Below are 12,258 nucleotides of genomic sequence, written 5' to 3'. Positions count from 1 at the left end.
CAGACTTCTTTGGTTCAGTTCCTCGACCGCAAATCCTGCAACAACTGCAGCCTGCACAGGTGTTCACAACCGAACCACAACGGGTTGTTCTCTGTTGCAGTTGCTGCAGCCACGGGTGTCAATTTTCACGATCGGCTCGATTGTATCGCGGAATTTTGCAACTCCTACAATCCGCTTGCGATTGTACGCAGATTGAGAGTAGGCAGCAGCTGCTTTGTGCAAGTACGCAGTTGCGATGCAACTTGAATCGAAGCGCGTAGTTTTATCCTCATTTCAATTTCCCATGCGATTGATATTCTTTGTATGTTACATTCGTGTGACGTAATATTGCACAACATCGCGGCGCCGATCCCCTTTCATGCATATCAGCGTGCGTTGATAACAAAAAATCCGTGCAAAAGTTTCTCGATATACTTGCGTAAAATATTTCCTTACTTGCGTATTCGTTGGATGATTGATGTGACTTTTTTTATTGCGCGAAACTCATCAGCAATAATTTCTAGCTCACTATCATCAATCTATGCATATATCTGTTTTTATTTTCGTATAATGAAATTCTCTGAAATTACGACGCAAGTGTAGCGGAATTTTTGAAAGTTTCAACGTCGTCAGAGATTTGTACAAAAGCGGTTGGAGTTGCTTATTTCGAATAATAAATGCATCGCCGACGTTTATGACGAAAGTAAATTGATGACAGAATATTAAGTCGCTGATAACGTTGTCCTTAAAAAATTAAAAAATATAACAAGAGCAGCCCGTTCAATTTTTTACCGAAATTAATTCACGGTACCGTGACGAAGTATTTCATTCTCAAGTTCCTCAGAGTTAATTGTACGGTCATACGCGAGTGCAATCCGACGTAATTAAGACGCTAGCATCCCTCGAATAACAGTGAAAAATAAACTTGTCGATTATACCACGATAATCGTTATTCGTTAACGTACATGTATAACCAAGCAAGTATTGTATGGTCGACATTTACATGCTTGTGTTTTACGCGCAACATTATATGCGCAGTAGCAGCGTATCATCAGCAGCAACATCAGCGGCAGAAGCCACGACGAAGGATGCGCTGTACATGCGTTATACATACAACGTACGTGCGTAACTTGTACATACGTGCAAACTATCTACGTATCACCGTTTAAAAAAGTTGTAAACAGATTCCACGCTGGTTTAGATTATTATTGACGTTTGATTGGACCGATGCAGAGAGGCTCGCACAAATTGTTACGACGCGGCAGTTACGCGGCAACGTGTATGTTCTACACGTATGTTATATTATTATTGCTCATGCGACGTAGTAACCTCTTAAAATCATCTCTTATTGGGGCAAATCCCGGCAAAATTACCCACGGACTTCCCACGTATCGAACGCCTCGTCATCGGTTTATTACGTGACGGTTGTAACGAACGGTAAAATTTTTTCCGGCGAGAAACGGGGATTTACAAGAGTAAAAATTTTGTCTCGTTTTTGTTTCACTCAATGCAAATCGCACGCCGACGCGACGAAGCAAAATTATCGACAGCAAATCGTTGCCGTTCGATTGGAAATTTGAAAATCGTCTTGCGGTGGGTACGAACGGACTTTCAACGTTCCTGCGGCACGTTTCGCGATCGGGACGAATCTTGACGAACGGTTTCTCAAAGCCTGGCACGTATTCGTCCTTTTTGAGTTTCAGACGCGAATCGAGTGAAATCGACGCGGACGCAACGGTGTATATTTATACTTAAGGCTGCGAGCCGAGGGTTTGATGTATCCGCAATTGCCGCTCATAGGTTTAGAGAAACGACATTTCAGACGCGGTTACATCAGCCGCGTGCCTATTTCAATTCGACATAGACATGGTTGTACGATCGGAGACAGAGGCAGCTGGGTCTGCGGAGGTTTGAGGCGCAGCCAAGAACGACTAGCACATTGTCCATTGGGTATAAACGCGGCTTGACTTGTCCAGGGTCAACCAAAAAGAAGTGTGTAATGAAGGGAGAGAAGGAGAGGGAGGTTGGAAGGAAAAAAATCACCGGACTGAAAAAAAGATAACCAACGTGGGAGGAAAAAGAAGAAAAGATATATGAAATACGAACGAACGAACATCGTGGAGCGAGAAATGAGATTTTCGAGCAGCTGCAGCTTCGTCATGTCGTCCAACCTCAAGATTTATAGAATATTATTTGGTCTACGGTTGTAAAAGAATCATTTCGAGACAATTTCAGTTGTCAAGGTTGGTATATTGGTTATAAACCACAGGGACCAGATCTTTCCTTTACGTTGTTTTTCTTTCGTCTGTATACATCTGTTTTTTCATTTTCTTTTTCCTTCCCTTTTAAAATTTACGAACTGTTTTCAAATACATGTTAACTTCACTGTTTGAACTGTTTCTGTATGGTGACAAAGACGACGATACCAAAATCTGAGAATCTTGGCTGATATCTTCAATCGAGGAAAATGAAATGATCGGTGATGTTTCAAGGAAAGATAATGTCGGCATTTGGAATGTTGAACTTTGAAAATTCGCGACTTTTCACGAAATCGTAGTTCTCGCGATTCGGGGTGGGTTCGGTTCATAGACAACCATTGGGTATACTCGTACACTATATATTACGATGGCTTGTCTACTACTCTGACATGCTGACAATGAGCGACGTCTTGAACGAACAATCATTCATCCAAATCGGTTCAATGGCACCGTTTGTGCGCAGTGGTATCTACAAACACTGCATAGAGAAGGAATTCTTGCGGTTGTCTTTGAAAAAAAAAGTGGTTTCTTATTCTTTAATCAATGAACCATCATTCGATGCAACAAAAACTCGTCGAATCATCGAACACAACCCGATTTATTTGAATTGACAAAACATTTTTCTTCCGCCATGTTTGGCAGGCTCAGCAAATTATTACGCGAAGATATGGTGATTGTAATATGTTTGAACTAATGTATCTACGTTTACGTTGCAAATTATCACTGCACGCGGCATGTTGTCTGATATATTTATACGTTGAATAATTCAAACTGTATTAAATGTTGTTACATATAAATGTCCGATTGAGAAAAGTCGTTATCGTCCGTGTTACCGACTTTAGGAAAAATCTATGGTCGCAGTGTGTTTATTTATCGATATAAGAATATAATGGCGCGACGGAGTCATTGAAAATTGAGGCCAACACGCGTTGTGACGATATTACCACGCACTTCGCAATATACATATAACTTAAGTTATACATGTAGTTTCGTGGAATATCGTACATCTTGTATACCTACACGTGGATGTCTACCGAAGCTAGCGTTATCTAGGAAGAATTGACAAGTTTCCAACAGCTGCAGCCGTTCCCACACACTTAGTTTTAGTATCGTATATACTTTATACGTACGTATGTACAATACGTACATTAAGGTGGCTCGTTATTTAACTTTTCTTTTTTTCGAGATGCTACCTGAAAAATTTCTGACAAATATCGAGAAAAAAAATACCCTCGTAGAATCTGGAGGAGGTAGGCAAATATCGAGAGGTCGCTACCAATTGTTGAGATATTTTTTATTTTTTTTATGCGTACACTTCACGGATTCGTACATATATTAGCTTGTTGTTGTTTTTTGTTTTTTTTTGTCCCGTGGTCCAATTGATCGTTCATTGATCAACATCAAACCGCGCCTAACAATTCCGCAGTTGGCCGTTCTCGTCTTTTATCCAAAAGGTTAATCGTCTCGGAGAAATTTGACTAACAAGTTTTGCTACCGAAAGAGAAGCATCGCATCGCCTTGATGTCCCTATTTCGTTTTCAGTACTAATTTCTATGAACAATGATTAATTGGACCACTATACGAAAAGCATAAACTAATACATGTATTTAAAAGTGTACACGTAAAAATAAATAAAAAATATCTCAACAATTGGTGACGATCTCTAAATGTTTTCCTACCTCCTCCAGGTTTTGCATCAATTTATTTATTTATTTTTTTTTGTTCGATATTTGTCGCCAAATTTTCTAGCAGCACCTTAAACAAAAAAGAGTTGAAAATTGAGCCACCCTAACGTGTATATATTGTATACATATACACACCGTAATGTAAATGACGTAACGCGAGGCAGGACGATAAATTGATAAAATAAGAATAAATAAAGTAACCGTGGTTTTTCCCGGTTCGAAATAATCTTCGTAATTTAATAACCTGTCTAGAATTATAATCGCGGGGTGTGAGGATGAAGAGCGTAGGTTGCACGTACGTACCTTGGTCCGCGGATCAGCTCGAAGCGGTTCCTATCTATAGACCCGATGCATCGTGGTTTACTAGAGCGGTAGGTTTAAGCCCGCAAAACGAAGGAGCGTGATATAAAGTAACGATACGACGACATGTGCCGGTGTGGCTGTAAGAAGGGATCGAGACGAGGCCGGGCGGAGAGGAAGAAGGCTCTGAAATCTCGAACGATTTGTGCGTCTAGACGCGTCTCTCTCTCTCCGGCGCTTTCCAAAATGTTGATTCACCAGCGGCAACCGATTTAGCCTATACGCTTCGGATATATACTTAAAAAATACTTTGTCTTCGAGACGTTCAAGGCGACGGGAAAACTCCGTCGCGCTGCTTACGCTCCTCCGGAAAAGACGGTAATTTTTTTTTTTTTTCTTTTCTCTTTTCAAACCAATTCACCGACGGCGGACGAAACGTCGTTCCGACTAAAGAGTCGTTCGATCCTACGGTCAGACCTTGTCCGACCCTTTTTACCGCCCCGAAGAACATCGGAAGTCAAACGAGAAACGGCGCCTCCCGCCTCGGGCGATAATCGTGACAATTATTTCTGTCAATGTCTGGCCTTCTTTCTCGTCCGGTTTCAACGAGTGTTAATCAGTAATAATTGAACTTAAATTAAACCGTCCCTCGGCTGTATCACCGAGGAAGGGAAACCGAAGAGCACAAACTTGTTCTACGTTCGATTACTTGAAAATACCGAAGAATCGTTTATCGATCTATTAATCCTGAGATAGACGCGAAACTTCCAATATGAAAATTTCAAAAATTACCAACCAATTATAATCACTGAGATAGTTCCACCGATCGCTTATCGTTCGAAATACGAACGTGATGGACGAGCGCTGTAATACGATATGCCAATCGAGTCTTCTTCGGTTCCTCCTCGATGCCAGCAATTATTGCTGGGAGGTAATCGACGAACCTCTCCGGTTCATTCTCTGCCTTACGCGTACACCTAGCTGCAAATCGAAGTTAAAGGGTGAAGCAAGACGCTGGTTTTGTCTACTTAATTTATCATTTTCAATCCGGTCGACCATCGGACGCGAAATGCCGCCGTTCCGTCGCGTCGTCTCCATCCTTAACCCGTGTTAATAGCACGATACGAGATGGGGTAACAAATCGGCACCAATTACACGCTTAGATTACCTTTCAACTTGATTAATCTGATAATAAGATCCCTAGCTCTACGTTGTAATGTGGCTGGAGACACGTATGAACGACGTGGCTGTATAACCGGTGAACGAGTATTTATGGCGAAGGAATAAAACCCTTGATCGAGTGCCACCCCCTTATTTTAACGACAAGTTGCACCGACGTATGCGTAGGAAATTCGTTTTTCGACGCGATAAATGTAGCGTACCAAAACTCCTTTCGGCCGATCGAAAAGCTGGCGTTTTTTTCAAAATTGACCAACCGTCAAATTAATTCATCTTAAAAAAAAAAAAAAAAAAAAAAAAAAACGTTACCCAGTTATCACGTTGTACTGGAAGTTTTATTCCAGTTACTCCTTTGCGTTTTCCCGATGTAAATTTTAGCAAAGACAGAAATTTTCATTGCAAATTAAGACAAATGCACGACACAATTTACTTCGCTCCGCGGAGTTTGTAAATTTGCAATCTGATTTCGCAAATGGACGACTATTTTTCATTGCAAATGTGCGTTCGTGATTAGGAATGTTTTTCAACGAGAAACACGAAGCGGTCTTGCGATCTAGATCAATCGTCCTGTAAGTTTTTCCTCGGTGTTTCCTCTTCGTCTCACCGACGAGAGGGGGGGTTAATCGCAATCGCTGAAATGGGTGAAAAGGTGTCTCTATCTCGCATCTTCCTCGTTACGCGGCTCATTTCGCAGATGCCGACATCCAACGTGTCGGTTCCCATAACTTGAGGACGGTTTTAGTCGAGACGAGAGACGCGGGTGAAAGGTATAACGTCGTTGGGGCGCCGGCGCTCGGTATCCGTCTGTGTAAATACGCGTAAATTCGCCTCGCGATACTTAGTGGATCCGGCCGCATCAAACGATCCGCCGTTGTATTTTATTTGAGTCGAGTACCTAGATCCTCCGGAGACCGAACCCCCCGACATTTGATCTTCTTTCGCTTTTACCCTAATATTTTTATTTCAATAATCACGGCGCCGTCTCGCTCCAGACCCCGAATTTGCAATCACGTCGCGCCGATTTCAATCTCGAAATTCACCGCTTCTGTAATTTTTCGCTTGATAAATTTGTGGGTCATTTTTAATGAAATAATAAAAATCCGATATGAATAATGAGGATTTTTAATTAGACGGCTTATTGCGCGACGCCTCGAGAAACGAAAATAATTGTTTCTGACTTTGTCGAAGAGGGGAGAAATTTTTTTTTCGGTTTTTTTATCGAAATATCTTTGCCAAAATACTAGTCACGTAAATTTTTTTTTTTTTTTTGTTTTATAACCATTAAGAACTCTTCTTTGAAGAATATATATATAGCTGGATAACGATTCGAATCAATCCTAACTCTCAACTTGGTACTTTTCAAGCTTTTAGTTTCCTTTCCTATTCTTTCCTGCGCTACAACGGCCGTCGACAAACTTGACGTAGTCGTGGATATTCCGCAAGGAAGAGAAATGAAAATTGAGACGTAATAAAAGAGTTGCCGATCCAGCCAGCGTCTCGGTCGCTTTGGTTTCCAGCCAAGACTCGATACGCAAACCGAACCACCTGGTGCACGGAGGTTCCAACGACCGTTGCACAATCTGGCAAGCCGACCGGGCCTCCGTGACGGATAGCCGGACTCCGCGGTCTGATCGGTGACGAGAAAATCCGCGCTCGGAACCCGGGGAACGTCGTCTAGCACCTGCGTGCACCGTTCCGTCGCGACGGAAATAATCGGCGTCGCGCTGTCTGGGAATCAACGATCCGACGGCTAACGCCCCTTACCTCCGTTATTCCCTCGCCGTTGACGAGTGATCACTGCCCGACGATGGTCCTTCTCTTTTATCGCCATTCGTTATCGCGTCAATCACGCACGGGGGGCGAACGCAACGGTTTCCCGTTTCGACGTTGCCGCGTAAAGAGATCCGCGATCTCAGTTTTGGAAGAAACGTTTTAAGGACGATTTGAAATTGAAAACATCGCCGAGGGGGATTTTTATTCTATTTGTTTGCGATTCCGTTTTTAACGTTGTCCTTTTTTTTTTTTTATTGTTTTCTTTTCAATTGCAACCGAAACGATTTACACCGGAACCCTGTATTCTTTGATTTTTAAGACAGATACGCATCGAATTGATAAGAATTTAAGGCCCTGATGCGAACGGATTTTTTTCCGATCCGTTCAGCGGAATCGAATTCATTGAAAATCTGTGATGTATCGTACAGTCGTGCAGAAGTGGATTTTGTGGTTTATTTCTCAGCTACTTTCACGTACGTTGTACCTATGGATGCACTGGTGATTTTTTAACGTTACAGGATCTCATCATTTGCGACAAACGACGCGTATCTTAACTCACGCAGGTGAGATTAGGCGGAAAATTCTGAATAACAGATTTGGTAAAGTGAAAATAAGCGTGAACGGAGACGGCAAGCGCGGAGAGACGAGAAATTATCAGAGATTTATATACCTGCAGGGGGACGCAGAGCGACGAGGCCAAGATCTCGGGATCGTCGTCGTCGTCGTCGTCGTCGTCGCGGTTAAGACTGAAATAGCGAGACGTGATGCAATTTGAACGATCTTTGTTTCGCCTCGTTTCACCGCGGAATATCACGTGCAGGCGTGAGTTAATTTCGTTGCGAATCCTCTCGGGCGGCTATCTCTCTCGATCGGGGAAGTAAGGGCGATGAAAAATATCGAAATTCCAAATAGACCGCGTGAAATCCGATCGTTCGCCGTTTACTCGGGGTGTGTTTCGGACGCTCGCGCTCCTGGAATCGACCGGGTCGCTTCGGTTCGGGAACCAGAAACTCCGGGCACAACCGTCATCTCCGTTCAAACGAGGGCGCACGGACGACCGACTGCCAATCGACTCTTCTGCCAACACAACCCCCTCCCCCACCCCCGCGGCGACGCTAATAATATTTTTCAAACGTGATTCACCCGGGGCCAAAAGCTAGACCGGATCAGCTGATCGTCTGTATTCCGCGCCGTTTGGCACGAAGGCATTGTTACTACGATTGTACGTGCCCACGTCCACGTTTTATTTACCTCGCCCTTCTAAGCCCTGCGACCGCAGGGTAAAAGGGCCTCGAAGAATTCTGAAAACCTTTCCAAATCTGTTTCTAATATCGCGTACGTGCCGTTCGAAACGCTTAAGCCTCGAGGAAAACGTCTTCGGGTCACGAAATCGCCGAGGATCGAGGGCTGCTCACGATCTTCGTCCCGTTCCGAGAGACCGACGATGATTGCAAGGTCCATTGTGACAGATTCTATATTCAACTTTCGGACAAGTTTCGTCACGACTTCCTCTCGGATTCGTGCGAGTTACAAACCGCGTGGAGAAGCGATTTTCCAACCCTGGATCGGAACGAAGTTGGAATGCGAATTCTAGCGAGCCGAAGTGACCATGGAATTTTCCGGCTCTGAGCGTTCCAGGTAACCTTTCGAGGGTGAAAAAAGCGAAACTACACCCGAGGGATATTTTCAAACATCGTTGTTATTTGAGCCGGTTTTCAACGGGCAATGAACGAGTCGGTAACTCGAATCCAAGGAAGAAATTGCATCCAGCCCCGCGGGTCGACTGATGGGGATATAATAGTGAGCGTGTTGCAGGGGGTAATCATCGCGGCCGTTGATTACGACGGATGGATAAAATATCACCGAGTGGCTGCGTTCGCTGCCGCAGGTGGCAAAAAGCCAGGGGCTGATGCAGCGGCATCTCGAATGCACGAGCGATTAATCAAGCAACTTCTCAAACAATCCCGGGGGTTGCGTGCAAAGAATGCCAGACACAAGACACCGTGGCGGCGCTCTCGACCTTTTTCCTTTTCTCTCATTTTATACCCCTTCAAGCGTGGAGATGATCAAACCTGGTTGCGAACGCTCAGCGGTAAAAGCCAGACGGACAGCGAGGGAGCTGAACGATTAGCGATCTTGGATATTAACCCCTGTTGATATGGGAAATCTTATTTATGACCCTGAAGATTTCTGCATACTCTGCACTTGTAAACGTTTGGTCATTTAAAAAATGTCCAAGGTATTTTTTCCACCTTATTTGGATTCTGTAGATGCGCGTTATTCGGAAACGAGAAAAAAAGAAAAAACTTGCCGCTCAATCGTACGCGTTTTGTTATAATTTTAATACTCCGGATCGCAGTACGCCTTAAACTATAACTTTAGGAGAAATGTTTCGATGAGAATATTTGTTTCTCTTTAGGTTTTTTTAATTCCATTTTTTTTTACTTGTTTTATAGGAACATTATTCTTCCTTTTCTCATTTTTTTCGAACTCAAATTCAAATTTTACGATTTTGGAATTAGGAAATAAAAATTCAAATATCACAGGCTCGATCCGAGTTTCTGATGATGAAAAAAATCACTGCTTCTAGGTGTAGAATTTGTCACGAGAAAAAAAAAAAATTACACAAGACAAAAATGCTCGTCGAAACAATTCTCTTAGAATTATAGTTCAAGGTGTACAAAGTATTAAACTTGCAATGAAACCCCTTAAATTGAGCCAGATTTTTATTTTTTTTTTTTGCAAACACGCATCCAGATTATCCAATAATGTGGAAGAAACTCGCTGGAAATTTTTGTCCAATAGTCATGGTTTGCACGTTGCCGCTGACGAAACGTTTAAAAGTGCATACGATGCAGATATATCGGTTGGTCGTACGTATTTTCATCAGTGACTGGATATCGCGCTGGTCGTTCGTCCGAAAGTGCAGCGCTTGAAAAATGGAAATCGCAGCTGAACCGTGTCCATTTTTTTTCCACGGTAAATGGAGGGTAAATCACACGCGTCGGCTGGGCTTTGACAAAAGTACTAGGACGACGATGACGAGGCTGGGTTACCACGTGCTCTGCACGTGATAAGACCGTGTCAACTGTTTAGGTTCTCCGATCTTCTTCGTCTTCGTCGTCGTCGTCGTCAAGTTTTAAGAATCGACTTATGTAATCGACCCGGCTAGACAGAGTCTGCCAAGAAAATTCTAACCAAGGCAAATTGCTTCCTCTCTTCTCGGAAAATGTTCTGCGACCGCCAGCCTCGCCGAGGCGAAGGTACTCGGACAGACATACCGACGGACTTGCCGCACGTAGACAAGCTTAAAAGCTATTCATATTTCCCCTTACCTTTTAGCTCACGCACCCTGGGCTAGCTCATCAATCTTGTCCTGCGGCTGTCCTTTATAGACCTCGCAAAACGGTCCGAGACCGCGAGGTCCGCGTGACAAGTGGGCGTAAAGATAACGAGAGATTTTCGCAAGGTTTAAAAACCGATTCCAATTAGTCAGGGTATCCGATTACCTTCGGAAAAGAAGCCAATTCATTAAAATCGGCATTCTTCCCCATGCGTTGAAGATAACTCAACGCGCCCCCGTTAGTCTCCTGTACCATATATCATTTTATCCAGATACGAGACCATCATGACTTTGCGCAGCGGATGATATCAGCCGGTCTCTCGTCCAATCGCCGTTTCAACAACGATCGTATCTGGGGTGGTGGCAGATGTTGTTGAGAAAATTCCGCACACATCACGTGCGCTACAACGCCGTAAGAAGTAATCCACTTTTGATTTATCGCCTCATTCAAGAGAAGATCATGCGTGCCGGTCGGACCTTGTGTGTTTGTGTGGATGAATTAACGCTCGATTAATCACGGAACGTCGTATTGACGTCATCGCAGATAGAGACGTACGCGTCGATGATCATGCGGTGAATTTTTTGCTTCATTCGACGTTCGATACCGGTTAATCGTTCGTCGATTTCAGATCCGTGCGTCCTCGTTGTATCCGGTGTATACCGAACCTTTGGCCTTTGTCACACCCTCTGACTGTTTACGGAATCGTTACGCTGCGGCTGATGAAACTTTTTCAAAGTTCACCCTGCAGCGAAATAGATGCAAGCGACTAAATATCTCGCTTCTTACTGATTTCTTTTTCTCACCGTGCAGCGTGCCACATTTTCCCATGATCTGCAATATCGCAAGGCTCGCGCTGATTCGTGGAAAATTCGGCCGTTAGAATGCTCCGTAAATATACAAATGACTCGTTTAGATATCGTGGAATGTGTAAAGAGGATAGCGGAAAAAGCGTGAAGCTAAAATCAAAGCATCCGCATGGGACGTTTACTTGACAGAATTTGTAAGTTACTCGATGAAATTTTTCAATTTCCGTAACTGTGTACAACGGTGAAACAGGAGTCGACGAAAGATAGCGTCATCCAGGAATCGGCGGTGGAATGACAACGAAGTTCCGTTTCATAGGTATTCACTATAAATATACGTACGTAGATAACGAGTATCTCTTTTCCCGCATGTATCGTGGCATAACGAAGCGAAGACTGAATCTCGGTAATCACAAATGGCCAGCATCGTGGGACCCGGAGGGCGTGCCGAGCATCGGCCGAAGGCCCAAACGAGAGGGAGAAGTGCAACATTCCCGAGCACCCTTCCGGGAACCAATTGACGTCATGGGTTCCCTCTTACCCTGGACTCCGAGAAGGAGAGCGAACAGAAGCGACGAGAAAGAAGATAAGAGCCGCTGCAGAGGTGAAAGACGCGTCCGTCGATAGGGAGGTAGGAAAATTGAGTGATTATTTTAATACGGGGAGCCGGAGAACGGAGGGATAAAAAGGTCGTTAGGTCGTGGGGATAGGAGGAGGGGCGGTACCTAAAGCACCTCCGAATCTCCGGAGGGTCCAACGTGGACCTTGCCTGACGATTAGCCAAGGAGCCAGCAGCTTCGCATTCCAGGGATCCTTCCTGGAAGTATCCCTGGAATGCGATGTCATTCACTCCGCACGTACGAAGCTCACGCCTACTATTCATTATATGTTCGGTCACCCCGCTGGGACATCCGAGACCCCCGACCATTTTGCCAAA

At 44.0% G+C, this 12,258-nt stretch overlaps 1 long non-coding RNA gene across 1 annotated transcript; it reads left to right on the top strand.

Moving 5' to 3' along the window:
• The first annotated feature begins 10,357 nt into the window (after positions 1 to 10,357).
• LOC124292734 lies at positions 10,358 to 11,795 on the top strand. Its single transcript, XR_006902641.1, has 2 exons — positions 10,358 to 11,518; positions 11,712 to 11,795. It is a non-coding gene; the product is annotated as an uncharacterized LOC124292734 (long non-coding RNA).
• Positions 11,796 to 12,258: the final 463 nt, after the last annotated feature.

Source organism: Neodiprion lecontei, chromosome 2 (genome assembly GCF_021901455.1).
Source record: "Neodiprion lecontei isolate iyNeoLeco1 chromosome 2, iyNeoLeco1.1, whole genome shotgun sequence".
Classification (NCBI taxonomy): domain Eukaryota; kingdom Metazoa; phylum Arthropoda; class Insecta; order Hymenoptera; family Diprionidae; genus Neodiprion; species Neodiprion lecontei.
Note: the sequence above shows the minus strand (reverse complement) of the source record. Positions and strands in the feature narration are given on the sequence as shown.